General features: G+C 43.7%; 1 pseudogene across 1 annotated transcript; it reads right to left on the reverse strand.

Moving 5' to 3' along the window:
- LOC110202409 (uncharacterized) lies at nucleotides 1-23,097 on the reverse strand (annotated as a pseudogene). The gene is made up of 4 exons (XR_013485771.1): nucleotides 22,036-23,097; nucleotides 11,799-11,925; nucleotides 10,227-10,322; nucleotides 1-3,249 (listed from the first exon to the last, which is right to left on the reverse strand). The product of XR_013485771.1 is annotated as an uncharacterized LOC110202409 (transcript).
- Nucleotides 23,098-25,012: the final 1,915 nt, after the last annotated feature.

Consider the following 25,012-nt stretch of genomic DNA (forward strand, 5'->3'; position numbering starts at 1 on the left):
TGAATCAAAAGCAGAATTTTATTAAGAGGAAAATAAGGCACTAAAGCCAAAGCATAACTTTGCTGGAGTGTGAAATGAGTGCAATTGTTTAGTAATTTAAACATTTCTTTGGCATATAGGACTGGGGCTTAAACTGATTTCTCTTTCCAATCCAGTGGCCACTTTTGAGGTTTCCAAATGTGCTTGAATATTGAGTGCAGCACTTTATTGGCATAATATTGATGCAAATTTATTTCTTTATTCTGAAGATATTCTATTTTGGAGAACATACAAATGTCAGCTTATGAGCCTATTTCCTCCTTTTTTGGTTTTACAATCTAGTTGGATGGCATGAATTATTTCCCCTTATTTCACCATTCTGTCAATCAGTCACAAAAGTTAATCTTCACCAGTGACCTCTATGTTCCAGAGAAAGGCATATTCCCATGGAGCACATTCATAAGGTTTCCTCCTAGTATGACTCCTCTGATGAGAAGATAGCAGATAATCTCTGGCTAAAGGCCTTCTTACATTAAGTCCATAAATGGCTTGTACCCAGAATTTTCTGCTGTCTAAGAAGCTCTGTACAAGATTTATATGCCTTTCCTCAGTCATGTCAGTGATAAGATTTATATCTTATATGAATTCTCTTTTCCTGAAGGCTTTACCACATAGATTTCATTCTCTCCAATGTGGATTGTCTGATGTTTAACTAATATTGGAGCTGTCTCTGAATGCCTTTCCACATTGATTACATTCATAAGGTTTCTCCCCAGTGTGGATTCTTTTATGTAAAGCAACACCAGCCCTCTGTAGGAAAACCTTTCCACAGTGATTACATTCATAAGGTTTCTCTCCAGTGTGGATTTTCTGATGTTCAGCAAGACAAATCCTCCATGTAAAAGCTTTTCCACATTGATTACATACATAAGGTTTCTCTGCAGTGTGGATTCTTTGATGTTCAAAAAGACTGACATTGTGCCTGAAAGCTTTCCACATTGACTACATTCATAAGGTTACTCTCCAGTGTGGATTCTCTGATGTTGAACAAGAATGGCCCTAAGCCTAAAAGCTTTTCCACGTTGATTACATTCATGAAGTTTCTCCCCAGTGTGGATTCATTTATGTAAAGCAGGACCTGTCCTCTGTAGGAAAGATTTTCCACACTGATTACATTCATAAGGTTTCTCTCCAGTGTGGATTCATTTATGTAAAGCAAAACCAGCCTTCTGTGTAAAAGCCTTTCCACATTGATTACATTCATAAGATTTCTCTCCAGTGTGGATTCTCTGATGTTCAACAAGACTGACTTTGTGCCTGAAAGCCTTTCCACATTGATTACATTCATAAGGTTTCTCCCCAGTGTGGATTCTTTTATGTAAAGCAACACCAGCCCTCTGTAGGAAAACCTTTCCACAGTGATTACATTCATAAGGTTTCTCTCCAGTGTGGATTTTCTGATGTTCAGCAAGACAAATCCTCCATGTAAAAGCTTTTCCACATTGATTACATACATAAGGTTTCTCTGCAGTGTGGATTCTTTGATGTTCAAAAACACTGACATTGTGCCTGAAAGCTTTCCACATTGACTACATTCATAAGGTTTCTCTCCAGTGTGGATTCTCTGATGTTGAACAAGAATGGCCCTAAGCCTAAAAGCTTTTCCACGTTGATTACATTCATGAAGTTTCTCCCCAGTGTGGATTCATTTATGTAAAGCAGGACCTGTCCTCTGTAGGAAAGATTTTCCACACTGATTACATTCATAAGGTTTCTCTCCAGTGTGGATTCATTTATGTAAAGCAAAACCAGCCTTCTGTGTAAAAGCCTTTCCACATTGATTACATTCATAAGATTTCTCTCCAGTGTGGATTCTCTGATGTTCAACAAGACTGACCTTGTGCCTGAAAGCCTTTCCACATTGATTACATTTCATAAGGTTTCTCTCCAGTGTGGATTCTCTGATGTTCAACAAGACTGACTTTGTGCCTGAAAGCCTTTCCACATTGATTACATTCATAAGATTTCTCTCCAGTGTGGATTCTCTGATGTTCAACAAGACTGACTTTGTGCCTGAAAGCTTTCCACATTGATTACATTCATAAGGTTTCTCTCCAGTGTGGATTCTCTGATGTTGAACAAGACTGCCCTTGTGCCTGAAAGCCTTTCCACATTGATTACATTCATAAGGTTTTTCTCCAGTGTGGATTCTCTGATGGTCAACAAGACTGCCCTTGTACCTGAAAGCCTTTCCACATTGATTACATTCATAAGGTTTTTCTCCAGTGTGGATTCTCTGATGTTGAATAAGATAAGTTCTCCGTGTAAAAGTCTGCCCACATAGATTACATTTATAAGGGTTTTCTCCAGTGTGCATTCTCTGATGTTCAACAAGACTGACCTTGTGCCTGAAAGCCTTTCCACATTGATTACATTTATAAGGTTTTTCTCCAGTGTGGATTCTCTGATGTACAGCAAGATGGGAGTTGTCTCTGAATGTCTTTCCACATTGATTACATTCATGTAGTTTTTCTCCAGTGTGGACTTTCTGATGGTTATTAAGATAAGTCCTCAGTGTAAAAACCTTTCCACAGTGATTACACTCATAAGATTTCTCCCTGCTGTGGATTCTTTTATGTGAAGCAAGACTCGTTCTCTGTAGGAAAGACTTTCCACAGTGATTACATTCACAAGGTTTTTCTCCAGTGTGGATTTTCTGATGGTTATTAAGATAAGCTCTCAGTGTAAAAGCCTTTCCACAGTGATTACATTCATAAGGTTTCTTTGCAGTGTGGATTTTCTTATGTTCAGCAAGAGAATTCCTCCGTGTAAAAGCCTTTCCACAGTGATTACATTCATAAGGTTTTTCTCCAGTGTGGATTCTCTGATGTTCAGTAAGATAAATCCTCCGTGTAAAAGCCTTTCCACATTGATTACATTCATACAGTTTTTCTCTAGTGTGGATTTTCTGATGTTCAATAAGATATGTCCTCCGTGTAAAAGCCTTTCCACAGTGATTACATTCATAGGGTTTTTCTCCAGTGTGGATTCTCTGATGTTCAGTAAGATAAATCTTCCGCGTAAAAGCTTTTCCACAGTGATTACATTCATAAGGTTTTTCTGCAGTGTGGGTTCTCTGATGTTTAGCACAGATTTCTCTCTCAGTGAAATCACAGGAACTATTACTCAGGAATCTTTGCTTGTGAGTTTCTTTTACAGAAAAGCTTAGCTCTGCAGTAGTCTCTTTCACTTTCAGTTTTACTCCTTCTTCTGAAAGAAACAAGCAATAAAACACAGATACACAGACACATATATAGTTATATCCCCTTCCCTCCTTTGGCAGAACATAAAATTCCTTTACGTTCTCTTTCCCCAGGCAAAAGGAAAAGCCTTCAGACTTATATGGACAATTATTTCAAAATGCCATTAGCTCACATCCAAAGGATGATTTAATTTACAAAAAGCTTCACACACAGTTACAATGGATCCTCACAACAAACCTGTGACACAGGTCAGGCATTCTTATCCCATTCACAACTCAGGTCATGAGCTCTGAATGGCTGAGTGACTTGACCCAAATCCCAGTGGCTGAGAGAAGAACTCAAACTCGTGACTGGGTATGCTCTGTCTACCATACTAGACAGATTGTTTCCACTTCGATCTTTCCTTTTCACTTTCACTTTCATTGTTTGCCCTTTTAATCCTTTCTTCATATCTATTATGCCATTTGGTGTACATGTACTAAATATTCAAATTATTTCATGATCTATCACATTTGTAAGTATAATGTGATAATATCCCTAATAACAGCTTCTAATCTTCTTATTTTCTGTTGCAGTATTTGATGGCACAAGAATACCACTACTGTTTTTTGTATTTACCTAAGGCATAAAATATTTTTTTCTGGCCTATTAATTTTTGAGGATAGCCATTACTTATTTCTCTTTAAAAATTGTTTTTAAATGTCTCTGCTCATTAAAGTAACATCCTTGTAATAATGATTGCACACGTATAACCTATATCAGGTTGCTCACCATTTCCCTGAGCTGGAAGGGGGGGACAGAATTTGGAATTCAAAAATTTTTTTAAAAAGTTTAAAATTATTTTATTATCTAATAGGGGAAATAAAATATTACACCAAAAAATCTGTTTGTACAAAAAAAATCCTCCTAATCAACACAATTTTTAAAATTCATGGCCACATAAATCATTGGCATTTCCATATATTACCAATAAAGCCCAACAGCAAGAGAGAGAAAGAGAAATTCCATTTAAAGTTACTACGGACTTTATAAAATATTTAGGAGTCTACCTGCTTAAACAAACCCAGGAACTCTATGAACACAATTACAAAACACTTCACACAAATGAAGTCAGATCTAAATAATTGGAAAAACATCAGTTGCTCATGGGTAGGCTGAGCTAATATAATAAAAACGACAATTCTACCTAAGCTAATTTATTTATTCAGTGCCATACCAATCAAACTACCAAAAATTATTTTATAGAGCTAGAAAAAATAATAACAAGATTCATTTGGAAAAACAAAAGTCCAGAATATCAAGGGAATTAATGAAAAGAAATGCAGGGGAAGGTGGCCTAGCCATTCCAATCTTAAATTGTATTATCAAGCAGCAATCATCAAAACTGCTTGGTGCAGGTTAAGAAACAGAGTGGTGGATCAGTGGAATAGATTATGTACACAAGACACAGTGGTCAGTGACTATAGTGATCTATTATTTGGTAAACCCAAAGACCCCAGCTTCTGGGATAAGAACTCACTATTTGACAAAAACTGCTGGGAAAACTGGAAAAGAGTATGGCAGAAACTAGGCATAGACCCAAATCTCACACCATACACCAAAATAAAGTCAAAATGGGTTCATGATTTAGATATAAAGGCTGACACTGTAAGCAAACTGGGAGAGCAAGGAATAGTTTACCTACCAGATTTACGGAGAACAGAAGACTCCATGACCAAATAGGAGACTTGCCCAGGGTCACGTAGCTAGTAAGTGTCAAGTGTCCGAGGCTGGATTTGAACTCAGGTCCTCCTGACTCCAGGGCCAGTGCTCTATCCACTGCACCACCTAGGTGCCCCCTGTGATCCTTTTGTATGGAAGTGAACAGCATGCTTCACTATTAGTCCTCTTGAAGCCCTTTCTCATTTAGGGAGCCCTCTTAGAGGTTCTAGACAGTGGTCCAAAGGAACTAAAAATTTGTCAGTGGCACCTTCAGCAGTAAATAATGGCCCAGTTTTGTTACTAAGATATTTATCCTCTGGGTCAATAAGCATGAGCATATTTCAACCATAATAGGATTATTTCTGCAGTGATTCCAAATCATTATGGTCAGGCCTGTAATGCTTTTGGGGTTCATGCAATGATAACATCACACTCTGTTTTTTCAGTTTCTCAACTTGACATCAAATTGTTTCCAAACTTCCAAGAAGGTTGGACATTCATGTGCAAATGGTCAGAGGCATGCACAGACCCTCACTGGCTGGCTGTAAGTGCTCCAGAGGAGTCCTCTCATTCCTGGGTTACCTTGTAATCACATCTCCTCAAAGTTGTAATTACCAGATCAAGATGTTACTTGGATCTGCATTCTTGCAGCAGAGACAACAGTTTCTTTGGAACCATGATTGTTCTGTACAGCAGAGGCTGCAAATTAACCATCATGAATCCCTACCCCCATGACCTTTCTACAAAAAGAGATCTTAGGGGGCAGCTAGGTGGCAGTGGATAGAGCACCAGCCCTGGATCAGGAGGACCTGAGTTCAAATCCGGCCTCAGACACATAACACTTACTAGCTGTGTGACCCCGGGCAAATCACTTAACCCCAATTGCCTCACTAAAAAAAAAAAAAGAGAGAGAGAGAAAGAGAGAGAGACCTTAAAGTGCCCCTCATTGCAATGCTTAAGTTGTTTTCTGATTTGAACCTGTCATCAACTTACGTTATTATTGGCCTACCTGTCAGCTTCTCAAAGGAACTGTTTGGCAATTAGGGTTAATCATTCAGTAGAATTTCAATGAAAGTGTACTCAGATTTCTACTGGCAGAAAGAAGAAATCTGAAGAAATCTTATCTTTACAAAAGAAGTTTTAACTATAAACATTGTTTTAAAAAAAAGTAGTCCATGCAATTGACCTTCAAATACATTTATCATTTAATACATTACTTGTCATGAGTCAGTAGAAAACTAAATCTTTTATATAGTAACTAGCAATTCATTTTATTGACTGGTTAGGGAGCTAAAAACAAAGAATGAATTTCCATCCCTCAGAAGAGAACATATCTAATTCTCATTTTCTACATTATACATGTTTGAGCATTTTCATGATATTCTGTTTAAAAATCAGAATACAGCTGGTGGTACAGTGGATTGAACACTGGGCCTCAAGTCAGGAAGACCTGAGTTCTAATCCCACTTCAGAAACTTTCTAGTTCTGTGACCCCAGGCATGTCACAGCACTTCTGTTTGCCTCAGTTTCTCCATCTAGTAAAATAGGCATACTTAAAAGCACCTAAATCCTAGGCTTCTTATGGGGATCAAATGAGACAATATTTTTAAAGTAAATGTCACATAAGTGCTATGTAAATGCTATTATTTTTTCAATTTTTTAACATTTTATTTAAAGCTTTGACTTCCAAATTTGACTCTGCCTTCCCTCATCCTCCCTTGTCAATGAGACAGGAAGTAATCAGATATAGGTTATGCCTGTGCAATTATGTAAAACATTTTCCACATTAGTCATTTTGTACAAGAAAACTTGAATAAAAGAAAAAATGAAAGAAAGTGAAAAATAGCCTGCTTCAGTCTGTATTCAATCAATATCAGTTTTTTCTTCAGAGACAGATAATATGTTTCATCATTGGCCCTTTGGGATTGTCTTGGATGACTGCATTGCTGAGAATAGCTGAGTCATTCACAATTCTTCATTGAACAATGTTGTTACTGTGGACAGCGTTCTGGTCCTGTTTACTTCATTATGCATCAGTTTGTGCAAGTCTTTCCAAGTTTTTCTGAAATCCTGCTTGTCATTTCTTACAGCAAAATAATATTCCATTACAATCATATACCCCAGCTTATTCAGTCATTCCCCAACTGATGAGCTTCCCCTCAATTTCTAATTCTTTGCTCCCACACAAAGAACTGCTATAAATATCTTTATATAAGTAGGTCCTTCACCCTTTTTTTCTGAGGAGGGGATGTCTTTGGGATATAGACCTAGTAGCGGTATTGCTGGATCAAATGGTGTGCACAGTTTTATAGCCCTTTGGGCATAGCTCCAAATTGCTCTCCAAAATGGTTGGATCAGTTCACAATTCCACCAACAGTGTACTGGTGTCCCAGTTTCCCCACATCCCCTCCAACATCCAACATTTTCTTTTTTGTCATATTAGACACTCTGATAGGTATGAGGTGGTACCTCAGAATTTTCATATGACTGTACAATTATAGGTGCTTGCTATTATTTTTATCACTGTGATTTTGATTTAGACCATTTCCCCCCCATTCTGTTCTCCTTCTTAGACTGTTATTATCCTCACTCGAATTCTCTCATTTCCCTGTAGAACTAAATGTATTTCCACTCCAAAACAGTCTCTTTGAAAGCAGATCAGCTAAGAGTTAGGGTTCATTTTCTGTTGCTTCTTCTTAAATTATCTCCATTCTGTCTGCTAGCTTGTGAGCTCCCTTGAGAACTTTTGCCTTTCTTTGTATCCTCAGAGCTTAGCACAGGCTTAAAATAGAACTGCTTAATCAGTGTTTATTGACTGTTTGACTGGGCCCAGGGCTGACGGCAGGCCCCAGCCTCTACTTCCATCCCTGCATTCTGGCCTCTATCCTACTTGTCAAATGCGTGTTCTGCCTTAACTCACATTTCTCTCTCTTTCTTGCATCTAATCACTCCTCAGTAGTCACCTTTATTAGGTTCTAACACTGATGAAACCTGACCAGACCCAAGACTGAAGATCACAGAGGCTTCTTAGAGGCTCTCAAAGGACCTTATACCATGGAACACCTTCAAGCCTCTACCTCCCCACTCCCTAAACTGAGGTTATAGTCACTTACATGAATCTGGTCAACGACTTTCTAAGAATGGGACAGAGATTGAACCACAGAGATCAGGAAAGGGACTTGGGCTGAGGAAGTATGCAAAGTTTAGCCTCAGATTACTACCAACAGCCTTCACTCCTACTCGTGTACTGTTGGATGAGACAGTGAAAATCATGAAACTAGGCTGCCTGAGTCCATACAAATTTCGACTACATAATCTCAGCTGGACCCTCATTGTGGCCAGGCAACCCTTTGACATCTCCCTAACTGACTCCCCATGCCACTCACCACAGCAGCTTTTCCAAATCTTTTCATTCATCCCCAACCCTTCCTTATGACTGGTTCTCCGCCCCCCCCACACCATCCCTCCATACATCCACACCTTTTCACTTAAGAACTTAGCCTCTTATTTCATTGAAAAAAACTGGACATTGATCAAGAGTTATCTTATTCTTATCTCACATAAAGCAGATGCCTTCTTTTCCTTTTTGGCCCCAGGATCAGATGAAAAGATCATCCTTTTGCTTGCTAAAGGAAATCCCCTTTATGTGTGCAAATAGTCCCAATTCCACCCCGCATCTACCTTGGCATATTGTTCCCGTAGTACCTTCATTTGTTCACTAATTTTCACTTTTTCCCCACACTAATGACTCCTTTCCTGTTGTCCCAAATAAAACCATTTCTCTCAAAACACCCTCAACGATCCACGCATCCCCCTGTGATATCCAACAGCTTTTCTCTATTTCACAGCTAAACAGCTAGAGATGGTCATGTATGACTGGTGTCTCCAGCTCCTTTCTGTGGCTTTCTTTAGAACTCTCGGCATTCTGGCTCCCACCTTCATTGTTCATTTGAAACTTCTCTCTCTAAAATTACCAATAATCTTTAAATTGCTAAATACAACTGCCATTTCTTGACTTTCATTCTTCTTGACTTCTCTGCAGGCTTTGACACTGTCAACAGACCCTTTTTCTTGATACTCCCCTCTCTAAGCTTTAGTGACACTCTTCTCTCCTGGTTCGCCTTTTATCAGATGCAAAATGAAACTCATTCTCTTTTGCCCAACTCTCCCATCTTCCTACATTCGTAATGCCATCTAAGGCATCTTCAATAGTGTAGGCTCAGAGATGAAGTGTCATGCACGCCTCATCGACTCTCATACATTCACCCTCCTGACCCCCATATTCGATCTGCAGCAAAGTCCTGTGATTCCACCTGTATGACATCTCTCACCTTCTTTCCCAACACTGTCACTGTGTTGGTTCAGGCCTCAGTCACCTCACACCTGAGGTATTTAAGAGTCTCCCCCAGTCCAGTCAATCCTACCCCTAGTTGTCAGGTTCATCTTCCTAAACCTCTCACCTGACCATGTCACCACCCATTCAACAACCTCCAGTGATTCTGTGGCATTAGGATCAAAGAGGAAATCCTCCCTCGGGATGCTAGCACACGTCATCACCTCCCCCTCTCCTTCTCTTCCAGTCTTCTTTTACCCCATCTCCCCCCATTTAATCCAGTGCTATGGGCCTCCTTTCTTTTCCGGGAACAGGACACTTCACCTAACAACTCCATGGGTTTTCCTTGCTGTACCTGTTGCCTAGAATGCTCACCTGGGCTTCCCTGAGCCCCAGCTAGAGCCCACCTTCCACAATAAGCCTTTCCCAGGCTTCTTTCACTTTAGGGCCTTCCCTCTCTTGACCAGCTCCAATTTATCCTGCCTACAGTGGTCTCTAGAGAGCTGTTGGAGTGATGTCTGCCCACCAGACTGTGAGCTCCAGGAGAGCCAGGGACATCCTCTGTGTCTCTTTATGACGCCAGTGCTCAGCACACGGCCTGGCATGTGGCAGGTGCTTAAATGTTTGTTGACTTGAAGGTCTAAGGAAGAGGTCAGAGGGTGTAGCCCAACCCCCTCTTGCACTTTCAGGAGAGTTCCATGCCCCCAAATTCCAAACAATGACCTCTTAGAGGAGCATGAATTGATCACTGGAAGGGAGCTAAAAGTCCATGGGGTCCAACTCCCTCATTTTACAGATGGGGAAACTGAGGCTCCACAGTTCAGTGAGTGGCCCAGGAAGCCACTGCTAAAAAACATGTGAAAAAGAATTCCAAGTCAGGTCTTCCTGCCCCCAGATCTAGCATGTGCTTCACCACAACACTCTCATACCCCTGCTTTCACCTCACTCACCCAGACAGCGGCTCCTCAGGCCTTCTTGCTCCAGCATCCATGGTGCTTCCCTTTGCTCAAAATAGGAGATCACGTCTTCTCTGGGAACTGGAAGCCCTGGGCATGGGGAATCAGTTGGGGATGATTGTGGAGAGAAACTTGGAGAGGAGTGTGGACACAGAGCTGCTCCACTTTGAAAATCACTCCAGTGTGGTCACACATTAGTGTTTGTAACGCAAGTGACCCAAAACAGGATGTGCTACACTATCCTACTGTACAGCCTATTCTGAGAAACAGCCAGACCTTCCACCCCCTGCTCCCCAATCCTGTCATGTTCCATTCTGGCAGGAACTCCTAACCCCCAAACTGGGTAAAAGGGGTAATGGTGCCAGAGGTACGGGGAGCTTGATGAATCACCCTTTGTCCTGCCCCCAGCCTGGCTCCTCGCTCCCTGAGCCTTATGTAAACCTTGGGTACTATTCATTCAGGGGGTGCTTGTCTCTTTGGATGAGAGGCTCCTTCTGGCAAACTCAATAAACTCTAGTTGGTCCAAATTCTATTTCTTAGCCAGCCTGTTAGTCCTGGCATCCACAGGGGCATGCCAGCAAGGACGCCAGGGTGGTTCACAGGACTCCTGAAGGATAACTTCCATAGCATTTATTTTGTGGGAACTTTGGGGAGAGGTGGGGAAGAAAATCATGGAACCAGTTTGGAATCAGAGAATTTGGTCTTGGTGCACTTTCCTCATAGAAGGATGGATTCAGGGCAGTTTCTATTCTTTAGAAATCAGAGGCAGCCGATGGTGCAGTGGAGAGAGCCCTGGGCCTGCAGTCAGGATCGCCTGAGTTTAAATTCAGCCTCAGACAGCCTCCAGCTGTGTGCCCCTGGACCAGCCACTTACTCTCTGGTTACCTCAGTTTCCCAACTATAAAATGGGGATAATAATATCATGTAACCTGGAAGATTATTATGAGGATGAAGGGACATAATACTGTAAAGAAAGCCCTTGGCAGAGCCCATGGCAAACAGCAGGTGAATATAGATGCTCATTCCCTTCCCTTCCTGTCCCACTGTCTGTGCTGGAATTTTAGGGTTTACAGGAAGGAAGATGAAGGACAAGCCTACTACACCAGACCCATTGAAGTGCTGTGAGCTACCAGTGTAGGCTTGTTCAAAAGAAGAAGATTCCAAATCCTTGACCCATCCCAAAGAGGAAGGGGCTGCAAGGAAAAGCCTCCTGAGCAGCTCAGAGATTTGGCAGCAGAATTCACACCCAGGTAGAGGTTAGACTTTTAACCTCTGATGTGAGATCCACACCTGAGATTCTTCCACACTGACTGGATCTCTGACCTGAAGCTACCAGGGATTGGGAAGAGACAGCTTCAGGAGCAACAGAAGAAACCCTCAGGTCCCTAGCAGACAATGCAGACTTCCTAGAGGAAAACCAAGGAGCATGAGGAGTCTGTCTCTTGGACACAGGAGACCAGCACTTTTCTCTTTCTAATAATTGATAAATGCTCCAAACCCTGCACACTAGGGGATGAAGATACTCCCTTTGATTACAGACCCAGAGTGGCCAGGGGAGTTCCTTACCCAGGGAGAGCAGGTTCCAGGTGTTCTCCAGCATGACCTCCTTGTACAACTCCTTCTGAGGATGGTCCAAGAGGCCCCACTCCTCCTGGGTGAAGTCCACAGCCACGTCCTTGAATGTCAATGCCTCCTAAATTATCAAAAGTCAGAGGCCACACAAAGAATTGGAAAATGAGAGGATGACCATCAATAGGCGAATGGCTGAGCAAGTTGTGGTATATTGTTTTATTAGAAATGATGAACAGGCTGACTTCAGAAAAATCTGGAAAGACTTGTATGGAATGATGCTGAGCAAAGTAAGCAGAACCAAGAGAACATTGTACACAGTAACAGCCACGTTGTGTGATGACTCATATTGATAAACTTAACCCTTCTTAGCAGTACAAGAATCTAAGACATCTCCAGAGGCCTCATGATAGAAAGTGCTATCCACATCCAAAGAAAAAACTATGCAAGTTGAATTGCTATCTTTTTTTTCCTCTTCTGTTGAGTTTTGTTTCCTCTTTCTGATGGTTCCTCCTATTGGTTTTAATTTTTACTTAAAGCATCACTAATGTGAAAATGTTTGATAAGAATGTAAATGTATAGCCTATATCAGATTGTGCGCCGTTTTGGGGAGGATGGTGGGGAGGAAGGGGGAGAAAAATTTTCAACTCAAAAGCATACAGAAGTGATTGTTGATAAATCAAAATAAATTAATAAAATAATTTTTTAAAATGTCATGACTAAAAAAAAAAAGAGCCTAGACATCATATTTCAAGAAACAACCAAAGAAAACTACCCAGATCTCTTAGAATCAAAGGGCAAAGCAGAAACAGAAAGAATACACCAGTCACCTCCTGAAAGAAACCCCAAAACGAAAACTCCTAAGAACATCTTGGCCAAAGTCCAGAGTTTCCAAGTCAAAGAAAAAAAAAAATAACCGCAAGCTGACAAAAAAAATTAACGTAAGAGAATCCACAGACAGATCACATACAATTTAGAAGCCACCACTACAAAGAAGTGGAAAATTTAGAACATGATATTTCAGAAGGCCAAGGATATGGGCTTACAGCCAAGAAAACTTTCCAAACAAAAATGAACCTTTAATGAAAAAGAGAATTTCCAAGCACTCCTGATGAAAATGAAAGAGCTTCAGGGAAAATCAAAAGTTCCAACACAGAGGTGAAGAGCAACCAAAAATGGTAAGCATGATACAATGAACATGATACAGAATTAAACAAGGATAAATGGTTACATTCAAATAAGGGGAGACAATACATATGTTCTCTCTGAACACTACCATTATCAGGGTCCATAAGGGGAGTTTAATTAAACTACCTGGGATGAAAAAAAAAAGTCAGAGGCCACAGAACTGAAAGACACTTCCGAGTTCAATAGTCCAGTTCTCATCAATTTACAGGAGGAAACTGGAAGCCCAGAGAAAGGATTTGCCCAAAGGTCATACTCTTTATGAGTGTCAGAGTCACCTCTTGAAACCAGAGTCAGTAAGAACCTGATGGAATTTTGAGAAAAACATTTTATGTCATCAGTTGGAATAAAGCTGAGAAATGTCTTATTGTGGAATGTGTTTCCCTGTGAGATCAGAAAGAAAGCATGTGTTCTATCTGTGAGGTAGGTGCATCTGTGGAGGAGAAAGAGAGAGGGTGATGTGAAATTTCTTCCTTATCAGAACTGATGTAAGGGACATATTCTAAAGAAAAGTCTGTGAGAAGCTGGCAGGTACACTGCATTCTGGGGAAATAAAAACATTTAATACGATCACTGAAAAGAGAATAAAGTTAAAGAAAGATCTAGTTTGCTTCCTGAATAGCTGAAATACAGCCTTATCTAGATGAAAACATGAAAAGATTCTGAAAAGATATTCATCAGAATCTGGACTGCACTGAGTGGTATAAGAGGATTCCCAGACAAGTGAAGGGGCCTTATCTGTTCTTACACTGAGGGCTTGAGGTTACTCTAAGTGTGTGTGTCATACCCAAAATAGCTTCTGCCTTTGCTTTAGGATTTGTCCATAGCATATATTTCTTAATTATAAAATTAATTACTTAGTAACAAGAGTAACAATGATGGAGAAGGGCAAGCTAGGTGGCATAGTAGATAGAGCACTGGGCTCGAAATCAGGAAGACTCTTTAGTAGTCCATATATGGCCTCAGAAACTTAATAGCTGTGTGACCCTGGGCAAGTCACTTAACCTTCTTTGCCTTAGTTTCCTTATCTGCAAAATGAACTCCAGTACCTTTGCCAAGAAAAGCCCTAATGGGTTTACTAAGTGTTGAACATTAATGAAATGACTGAACATCAACAATGATGGAAAAGGAGGGTTCCTTTATTGTTTTAAAACAACCAAACAAACAATGTTTAATTAGCTTGGGTTGTTTGAGCTAATTCATCAGAAAAATTTACCCAGTTTCTTTGTGAGAAATAAATGATCTAAACACACGAATAGAACTATAGAAACTAGGAAGGACAAGAGTTAAGGGAATGAGTTAAGGGGCCAATTGATGGGTCACAAATAGGAAAGGCTGGACAGATCTGAGAATACCCTGATACTTGGGATGAGCTCATCTATATTTCCAGCCTGCTACATTCACAACATATGTTTGGCCAATGAATTCGGAATCTGATGGTCCTCCATTTCATTTTCTTCCATTTCAGTCATAAGCATACGATTTACTTTATCAGAGACTTTGAAGTTTGGGAACAATCCCGCATCCTGGCATAAAATTGCTGATCCATTTTTTTTTTATCATTGTGATTTCTTCTTTAAAACATGATTCAGGGTCTGTTTCTAATCCATATTTCACCTTTTACTTTCTTTATTCTATTACTTTACTTTAGAGCAATTGAGGAATTTATTCCTCTTTTATACTTCTTGAGATTCCCAAGAATTTCTAAATTTTTTTCTTTTCTCTAGGGTCCCTTGAGTCACTCATTTTTCACTTAGAGTAAGACATGAGTGAAGCCACTGAACAGTTTCTTAAAACATTCTGTAAACCTATAACCTGTACCCTGGTTTAAATTGCCCTCTACACCCCACTGCTATGCCCCACCCCCATCCCAATGTCATCCCTGCTCCCAATGTAACAAGAGTTTTTCTCAGGAAAAAAATTCATTCCCATACCACCGAGCTTTAGAGAACAAGCTATACCAGATGTCTCCAGGGAAGGAGTTTACTGGCTCCCAAAGGACAAATCACCAGTTTTAAGACTTTCTTATACACCTAGATCCTTCCCTCTTCAGATGCCTGTAACTTCTTAATGGGCACCATCTTCCCAGTCCCTCATTAGGGCACCCTGGGTGTCATCTGCCACTCCTTATATATCACCCTCACTCCTCATATCAGACCTGTAGTTGAGTCCTCTCAAGTTTACCCTTTCACCATCTCTGGAATACACCTCCATCCTGGTGCACGCCCTCACCACCTCACACCTGGACAATGGCAACAGCTGCTGGGGCAGGGGGGAGTCTGCCTGTCTCGACTTCCTCCACACTCCAGACCATCCCCCAGTCAGCTGTCAAACTGATAGAAAGGGGAGGGGTCTGACCATGTTATTCTCTCATTGCATTTCCTATTTCCCTCCAGAAACAAAAATAAAATCCTTTGTAGCATTCAGAGCCCTTCATAACCTGGTCCCCATCCAACCTTTCCAGTCTTCCTATAGCTCAACTCTACACACTGTGGAATCCAGCACCACTGCCCTTTTCATGAATTCCTCAGACAAGAAACTGTCCTGACCCTGGCTGTCTCCATGTCTGCCATGTCCTCCCTCATCTCCACCTCCTGGCTTCCTTCCAGTCTCTGACGAAATTCCACCTTCTTGACTAGCTGCTTGAACCTGGGCAAGTCACAGAAGCCTTTCCCAGTCCTTTCATTCTAATGCCATCCCTCTGATCACGCCCTGTTTTTCCTGCATATAGTGTGTTTGGACATGACTGTCTTCTTCCTTACTAGACTGGGGGCTTCTTGACAGCACAAACTGTCTTTTGCCTTCCTTTGTATCCCCACTGATTACCTACTGTAGGGTCTCAATCGAAGCCTAGGCTTGCCAGCAGGGACTACTGGCTCATTTCAAAGTAGTCAGGGAAGGGGCTTGACTGGCCAGATGATCTCTGTTGGGCTGTTGTTGGTCTACTGAATAAGAAGGCCGGTCTGACCGCCAGCATTTGACTGGGCGTTCATGGCCACGGTAGGAGACGACCAACTTCAGTTGGGGATTCTACAAAAAGGAGACAGGCCAAGGTCAGCAACATCAGTGAAAAGACAACCACTCCATCCAGACTAGAGAGAGAACAGGACCCAACCCATCCAAGAGGGCAATGGGGCCAGATTGGCTCCGGCGAAGTCTAAGAACTGAGGATGGCTATCTAAGTAAAGAGAAGAAAAGAGTAAATACAATGAAGAAATAAAATGGGGCAAAAAATCCAAAAGGGTAAAATCCAGTCCAGAGCAATCCCATGAAAAAATCAAGACTTGGGCAGAAAAGCCTTGGGCCCCAGGACCAAACTTCTGCCCCTGGATGTTCAGTGCCAACCCCTTAGACACCATACAGCCCTCAAGCAACCTCATTGCTCATTGGAATAATCTCTCCATCTCCATATCTCCCAAAGAATTTTAAGAAACTAATATGTGCACAATCCTTTGTGTCAGAGAGCCTTACAGGCACCGTTTTGTTGTTCTGAAAATAGCTAGCACTTATATAGTGCCTTGTCAATCTCCTTTTTAGCATCACTGCAGCCCTGGGAGGTAGGTGCTATCACCTCCATTTCAGTATTCAGTTCTATTTTATTTCTGAAAGTTGTTTACTATAAAAGTATAGCAAGGACCAAAGTGTACAAGCATCCCCAAGAGTCTATGATGCCGGACCACAAGAACATTCAGAGCCCATGCTTAGGCCTCACGTGGCCAGTGGTTCGTTCAAAGCTGCTGGAGGAATGGAAATTCTCCTTTTTTCCCTGGAGTCTCTAGGAAGTTCCCCTGGGAAGCTGTGCTTCAGGGGCTAGAGTTTTGTGTGGTTCTGAAGCTGCCTTTTCTTGATGTGTCTAGTTCTTGGCTCCCAGTTCTAGAGACAAAACCAAATGATCCTCAAGGTTTGTTTGTTTGTTTTTTAGGCAATTGGAGTTAAGTGACTTGCCCAGGGTCACACAGCTAGTAAGTGTCAAGTGTTTGGTCTGAGGCCGGATTTGAACGCAGGTCCTCCTGACTTCAGGGATGGTGCTCTATCCACTGCGCCACCTAGCTGCCCCATGAAGGAGTAAGGAACCTTGAGGAAGATGGGGAGGAAAAAGACACTGTCCCACGGATAATAAGTAGAGTTTTTTTCATGATAAAAAAAAATCTCCCTTCTTTTCCTCTGACCCCCACCCTCATTGAAAATGAAATGAAATACCAAACCCCTCTTTTCCACCTGTATAATCATGTAAAGCCCACTTCCACATTGGCCACCTCCAAAAGGTTCATTCTGGATGGAGTCCTTTGCCTATATCAGAAGGGGAGGCAGGTGGCATGTTTTATGAGTCCTCTGGAATAGTGGTAGATCTCTTCACAGATCGGAATTCCCAAGTCTTTCAAGGTAATCTTTGCAACATTGTCTCCATATTAACTATTATCCTGGTACTGTTCCCTTTGCTCTGCATCAGTTCATACGCTAAAAACACTCCTTCACAGGGCAGCGAGGTGGTGCAGTGGATGGAGCACCGGCCCTGAAGTCAGGAGGATCTGCGTTCAAATCCGGCCTCCGACCAAACACTTGACACTAGCTGTGTGACCCTGAGCAAGTCACTTAACTCTAACTGCCTAAAAACCAAACCAAACCAAACCAAACCAAACACATAAAAACACTTCATCACTTCAGCCCAACAGTACTCCATCACATTTCTACATCATCATTGACCTCAGCATTTAACTTAAAGCCAGTCTCTGTGACCTCCTGGAGGAGTCTGGGCTGAGCTTATGTTCTCCTGGGGATATTCAATGCTGCCTTACTCCAGGGTCTCAAGGACAGCTCAGGCTGGGCACCTGCAAGCTTTCAGTGCCACTAAAGTGGCCTGATCTGTGGCAAAGTTGATTGAGGCTCCCCTTGCCCGTACTGGCATCTATGTTCTGCAGGCTCCTGATCGGGTTTTGAGCCTTCTTGGCAATGACAAATCTACTGAACTTGGTCACTGTCAGCCACCTGGGGAGCTCTACAGGTCCCATGTTAGTCTGTGATTTCTGCCCTGGTGATTCTTGTGCGTGCTTCAGGCTGGGCTAGGAGCTGGCACTGAGCCCCTGCTCTCATTCTGGGATCTGAGCCAGAGCAATGATGTATTCTAAACCTGCCCCCGTCCAAGCGTTCCACCTAGAGCCTCCAACCGCTCCTTACCCCCAAAGGCTGCCTCGAGGCCCAGGTCCTCCCCTGTCCAATCCAGGACTTGGCAGCAGGCAACCAAGACATCAGTAGGCACCTGGTCCAAGTCCTTCAGGCTCAGAGGCTAGGCTCCACCCTCTGCTCCTCACTCTCTCTCTCTCTCTCTCTCTCTCTCTCTCTCTCTCTCTCTCTCTCTCTCTCTCTCCCATAGTCCATCTATTGTCCAGGTCTGCTGATTTCACCTTTGCAACATCTCTCAAACATGATCACTTCTCCCCCACCTAATCCTCTCCCCCATCTGATCCAAGCCCTCATCACTCCATACCTAAGCTATTGACACAGTCTGCTCGTGGGTCTACCTGCCTCAAGCTTCTCCCCACTCCAATCTGTCCTCTATTCAGCCACTAAAGTGATTTTTCCTAAAGGGAGGGTCTGACCATGTCACCATTCTGCCCCTCTACTCAATAAACACCAGTACAAAATATAAGAACAAAAGTCATTTAAAGCCTTTTAGACTTAGTCCCTACCTATATGTATTTTTCTTTTTTTAAATTTTTTGGCTAGGCAATGGAGTTAAGTGACTTGCCCAGAGTCACACAGCTAGTTTCAAGTGTTTGGTCTGAGGCCAAATTTGAACTCAGGTCCTCCTGACTTCAGGGCCACCTAGCCACCCCCTAGATGTTTTCTTCTATGGAGTGACCCTGGTCTCCTGGCTGTTTCATAAACAAGACCCTCAGGGGCAGCTAGGTGGCGCAGTGCATACAGCCCTGGCCCTGGAGTCAGGAAAACCCGAATTCAAATCTGGCCTCAGACCAGACACTTGCCTAGCTGTGTGACCCTGGGCAAGTCACTTAACCCCAATTGCTACACACATGCACACACACACACACACACACACACACAAACCACAAGACACTCCATATCTCAGCTCCACACATTTTCATTGGCCACCCCCATTCCCATCACGCTCTCCCTTGTCATCTCTGCCTCCTGCCTTCCCTGTTGTTTCTGCTGTTCAGACATGCCCAACTCTTTGTGCCTGGGGATTTCTTGGCAAAGAAACTAGAATAGTTGGACATTTCCTTCTCCAGCTCATTTTACAGATGAGGAAACTGAGGCAAATAGGGCTAAGTGACTTACCCAGGGTCATACAGCTAGTAAATGTCTGAGGCCAGGTTTGAATTCAGGTTTTCTGACCCTAGGCTTGGCACTCTATCTCCTCTACTACCCAGCTGCCCGACTGCCCTCCCTGGCTCTCTTTAGGTCCTGACTCCAGTCCCAGCTGCAGGAATCCTTTCCCAACCCCTCTCAATTCTAGTGCTTTCTCTCTTTTAATGACTTCGTATTTTGCACATAGCTTATTGTGTTTGTCTTCCCCATTGGACTGTGAGGTCCTGACGTCTCTGTGTTGTCTCTTGCCTCTTTGTGTATCCCAAGCACTTAGCAATGTGCCAGCACTTAGTGAATGTTTGTTGATCTATTATCTTTGGGCAAGATTTCTTCCAGGAGCTTTTCATCTTCCTTCTCTGGAAACAGCACAGGGCCAGGAGTCAAGAAGACTGCTCTTGGGGAAGACCTTGGCTCACATCAAGCCGCAGACATTCATAGCTGTGTGAGCCTGGGCAAATCCCTTCACATCTGCCTCAGTTTTCTCAATTTATGTAAACTGAGGATGATGCCTCTGGGGGTCGCAGAGACAAGATGGCCAAGGGACGGGGAAGCAATGCAGTGAACTGCCCTCCACAAACACCTAGCAGATCTGGACAATACACCAGACCAAATCTTGATGGGGAAAACCAGAAAAACCTGTGAGTCCTGGGTCTAGGTTGACACGAGGGGAAAAAGGGAGGTCTGTGGGCCCTAGAACCAGCCTGGTGAGGAAGACACTGCCCAAGGAGCATTCCTGCCATTAGAGCCTGTGCCACAGGGCAAGAAAATGCAGCCCCATATCAGGAAACTGCACAGCATGGCGGCAGCTGGCAGCTCTGTCACTCCCACCCAGGCCCAGCTCACATAATAGGATCAAGGGAATCTGTAACAAGCAGTGGGATTCCTGGGGAGGGAGGCCCTGGGGAATGAAGCAAGGATGCACAGAAGCCTGCAGAAGGAGGGCTATGGCTCGGGTGGGGGATGCAAAGCAGGTCTGGCTCCCAGTGCTCAGCCCAGCCTGCAGTGGAGCAACAAGGGCAGGAATCCAAAAATAAAGAGGGACTTCCAATTCTGGCCCTCTGAGCCAGCCAGCAGAATTTATTATATTTGGCCAACAGGGACAGAGTCTGGCAGCAGTCTATTCTTGCATGGACTCAAACCCGGGTCAGAAACTTAGAGAGCTCAGAGCAGGTGGTCCACAACCTGATTTCGCCCTGGATCAGAACACTTTGGGAACACTGAGAGCTCATAGATGTCTATCCTGCCCCTGAGATCCTGGAATAAGACAACACACAGTACCCCAAGAAAGCAGCAACAAGAGAGCCCAGAAATTCCCTCCAGGGTGCTGCAGAGTCTTGCTCTAACTTCAAGTCTGAAGTCAGGAAGCAGGCTGAAAGAACGAACCTCACCACAATGAACTCTGGTGGCAGAGGAACAGGAGGCATAAAGACAGAATGGCTCATATCTAGAAGCACCACCTCGGGAGAAACACAGCTTGGGCACAAATTCAACCAGAATTCCCAGAAGGGTTATAGCAACATTAAAAATGTTTATAAATGGAACAAGAGTGTTTGAGGGAAAAATAGATGAGTGATGTGCAAGAAAGAATCAAGGAGTTAATAGCTTGGCACAAGGGGTACAAAACTTTGGCCAAGCAACAAACTCCCTTAATTTTGAATAGATCAGATAGAAGCCACAAGGCAATAATATATAGGAAAACAAATTCAAGAGGCTGAGAAAAAAAGAAAAAAGAAAATATAACTCACATCAAAAATGGAACAAAGCAAAAATTTAAATATCATTTGACCATCTGAATGCCATTTAAAAAGGAGCCTGGACATAAGATTTCAAGAAATCTTAAAACTGCCAGATGTCTTACAACCAAAGCACAAAGTCAAAATAAACCACAGATCACTTCCTGAAAGAAATATCTGAGTGAAAACTCCCAGGAACATCATATCCAAAATACAGAGCTTCCAGGTAAATGAGAAAAATACAGCAATCAGTCAGAAAGAAACAATTCAATACCAAGGAGCCACAGTTGGGATCACACACAATTTCGCAGCAACCATCATCAAAGAGCATAGAGCTTGGAATAGGATATGTCAGAAGGCAAAGGACACGGTCTTCTAGCCAAGAGTAATTTACTCAACAAAACTGAGTATAATGATAAAGGGGGAACATTACCCTTAAGGAAAGGACATTCAAGCCTTCTTGATGAAAAGATCATAACTGCATAGAGCTTTTTAAGTTTAAACATAAGGGAACGGAAACATAAAAAAGTAAACAAAGATGAATTTACCTAAGGGACTAGAAACTAAGGAATGAAGGGGCCACACTTGTTGGTCAGCTGTAATGAAGGGGAACTTAAAAACAAATGGGGGGTTAGGTGGGGCAAAAGATAGAGCACAGCCATGGAGTCAGGATGACCTCAGTTCAAATCTGGCCTCAGATACTTGAGGCTTACTAGCTGTGTGATCCTGGGCAAGTCACTTCACCGTGGATTACCTCATGGGGGAGGAGGGGGAGTGCTCAAGAAACCAGGGTGCCAGCGGATCAGCTTAAAACACAAAAGATGGGAGCAGGGCAACATTGTTACTACTGTATTCAATTTCACACCTATTTTTGTACAGAAATGATCCATGAGGCAGGCATGGCCAGCTTCCTAGACCAGCCACAGTATCTATGGAAATGGCCTGATTGCTGATGACAGTCAGGTCTGGGGGTGGACTGCACTCACCTGGGCTGGGGCTCGGCTGCTCCCGGGGGCCATTCCCTCTGAATCCAGACTCCCTGTGTAGGTAGCAAAGGAACCAAAGTGACTTCATTTTGTAAAGTTCCTCCATCTTATCCCTGGGACCTTATCTACCCCAGGCGTCTGCTTCCCCCACCCTTTGTGGCCCCCCAAACAGAGCAGCAGCCAAAGCTCTCTCTACCCCATGTCCTAAGTTCTCATGGGATGCTGTGATTCTATGCCTTTCTGATGACCTCGAGACAGCCTGGAGCCACCGGGAAAGTCCCTTCCTTCTTTACCTGGCACAGAAAGCCCATCTGCCCTACCTGCAATCCGACTGCCTTGGGGCTCATACTCTGGGGGTTTGCTATTTACCTTCTAACAAAACTTCTCATTTCCCTCCAGCTTTGGGGTCTGGATGTGCTTGGGCCAGGCCTTGATTCTCTGCAGACTGAGCTGGGGAAGGAGAAGGAGCCCAGAAAGAGAGAGCTCTTTCCGCTCTCCTTGGAGGCAGGAGGCTCCCCTACAGGGATTTACAGAGGGCAAGGTCCCATAGGAATTAGAAAGACCTAGGCCCTGCCTTCAGGGGAAAGACTCCAACCTGTAGAAGGAGGGAAGCAGAAGGGAGGGTCAGGCTTGGAAATGAAGATGGTCTGAACAGGAAGACTATTTCCCTCCCTCTCTTACCCCTCTTCTGCCTCCCTTTTTCCCCTCACCCTCCTATAGAGCCCCACGAGGCAGAGTGGGCTTGGGATCCCAGATGGGATGAGGCCAGTCAGAGTCTCAATGACCCCTGAGTCAGAGCTCTCCCTTCAGCTGCTCCTCTGCCCTCCCTGCATCCCCTCTCCCCAGCTAACACACACATTAGCTAAACAACAGGCTGACCATTTGGTCCAAGACAGCTGCTGCTGATTGGCTTTCTTTCCTGAAGAGGACAATGACATCAGGAAGGTGATGTCATGTCATGCAAATGAACTGGATTTAAGGGAGGGAGGGCTGTGCAAAGTCACCAGCCTCACTTTCACCTCTGGTGCCCAACTGAAGATGGTCCAGGACACAGTAGGGATCCTTGACCTTTTCAAGCTAAGGTCTTTAACAGGTCTCAGTTTGACTGAGGGAAAGCCTGTTCAATGATTAAGGCTTGATAAGAAATGAAGCAAAGAACGGCCTCTTTAAAAAAAGAAATAGAGGGGACAGCTAGGTGGTGCAGTGGATAGAGTACTGGCCCTGGAGTCAGGAGGACCTGCGTTCAAATCTGACCTCAAATACATGATGCTTTCTAGCTGCGTGACTCTGGGCAAGTCACTTAATCCCAATTGCCTCACTAAAAAAAAATAGATTATGAAGGGGAAGACCTTCAAAGTTTCTGGTCAAAACAAATGTTTACCATTTACATTCATTCTGAGGCAATCAGGACCCAGATAAAGACCAAATTGGGCTTGGCCTGGGACCTGAGCAATTTGGGGTTAAGGCTTGTCTTTAAGAGAAAAGGAGAAGGAGGCAGCTAGGTGGCAGCTAGCTGGCTCAGGGAATAGAGCACTGGCTCTGGGTTCAGGGGGACCTGAGTTCAAATCTGGCCTCAGACACATAACACTTATTAGCTGTGTGACCCTGGGCAAGTCACTTAACCCCCACTGCTCAACTTTAAAAAAAAAAAGAGAAAAGGAGAAAAAAAATCTCAGATTAAAAATTTCTATTCCTTTTGGGCAGAGTAGCCCCAGGTAAGGGTGAGAGGGAGAGGGAGGGGGGAGACAGACAGACAGACAGACAGACATGGGAAAGTTGAAGATGGGGAGGGATCTGGGATGGAGCCACCAGGGAATGACCAGGGAAGCCTGAGACTGGGGGACAAAACCCAGTCTGGGATTCAGCCCCCTGCACGGGACCTGAGAGCTCTGAAAGAAGGAGGGGGCAGGGAATCAGGAGGCCTGGGGAAGGGAAACAGGGGGAGGGTCTGGAAGAAAGGACAGTCTAACATAGCACACGACAGGGAGGTCTGGGACATTTGAGAAAAAGTGTTCCAGGTGGACAGCTGAGCCCGGGGAAGGCAGGGATAACTGTGTCCTGAGGTCTAACTAGGAGCTGGGGAGGACTCCTGGGACCCTCTGGAACAGCTGATTCATTGAGGACCCCTACTCGATTCACATCAGTATCGATCAATCTGATATGATTCTATAGGGGTGGTGATGAGACGTTCTCTGTATTGGGCGCCAGAGCTGTGCACCACGCACTGTAAAGTCACTTACTTAATCATAGGAAGTTAACTAAAGACCCTCCATCCTGGTTTTTCCCTGTCATGGTGACCAAGGCCGGTGTGGGGGAGGTGACTCAACTACGGGGAAAATCCCCCAACTTAATTCTGTGCCTGTGGACCGTTGTCTTGTCCAGCACGAGCATGTGACCATCTGCTGACCACTGAGTCAGAGAAGACGCCCCAAGCTTCACCCAGTCTGTTACACAACTGCTCCTTCCCGGCTGATAAGTCATTTTGGCCCCTGAAGAGCAAGGTCTGTTAACCAATGAGAGTCTGCATTTGGCCACACCTCTTTTGCATACTGAGTTGAGAATAAGCCATCTAGTAATGCGTACTTTGTGCAAGTCACACAGGAGTACAGCTGCTAAGAGAAGGGCCCTATAATAAGCCTCAGACTCTGAAGTGATCTTCGTTACTTCACACATACAAGCACAAGAATGCTGACAAAGACATCTCCATCCAGCTTTGCTCAAATTCCACGACCAAACAAGCAGGGGACGTGGCTGGCACGCAAAGTCCCCCGAGGGGCGACCCAAGATGGCAGAGTGAAAATGCCCCGCCCCCAGATGTTCTTGGGGCCTATGGAAAACTCCTGCCTGACCCGAGGAGAAGCCCACCCATCTTGGGACCACCTCGTCACGGGAGATATTTCCGCTTGGCCCAGCCTGTGACCCTGCTGATAGACTATTTTGCTTATTTTAGCCTATGCATCACACATTAAGCAGTGGA

This window comes from Phascolarctos cinereus, unplaced genomic scaffold (assembly GCF_003287225.1).
Source record: "Phascolarctos cinereus isolate Bilbo 61053 unplaced genomic scaffold, phaCin_HiC Scaffold_4;HRSCAF=312, whole genome shotgun sequence".
NCBI lineage: Eukaryota > Metazoa > Chordata > Mammalia > Diprotodontia > Phascolarctidae > Phascolarctos > Phascolarctos cinereus.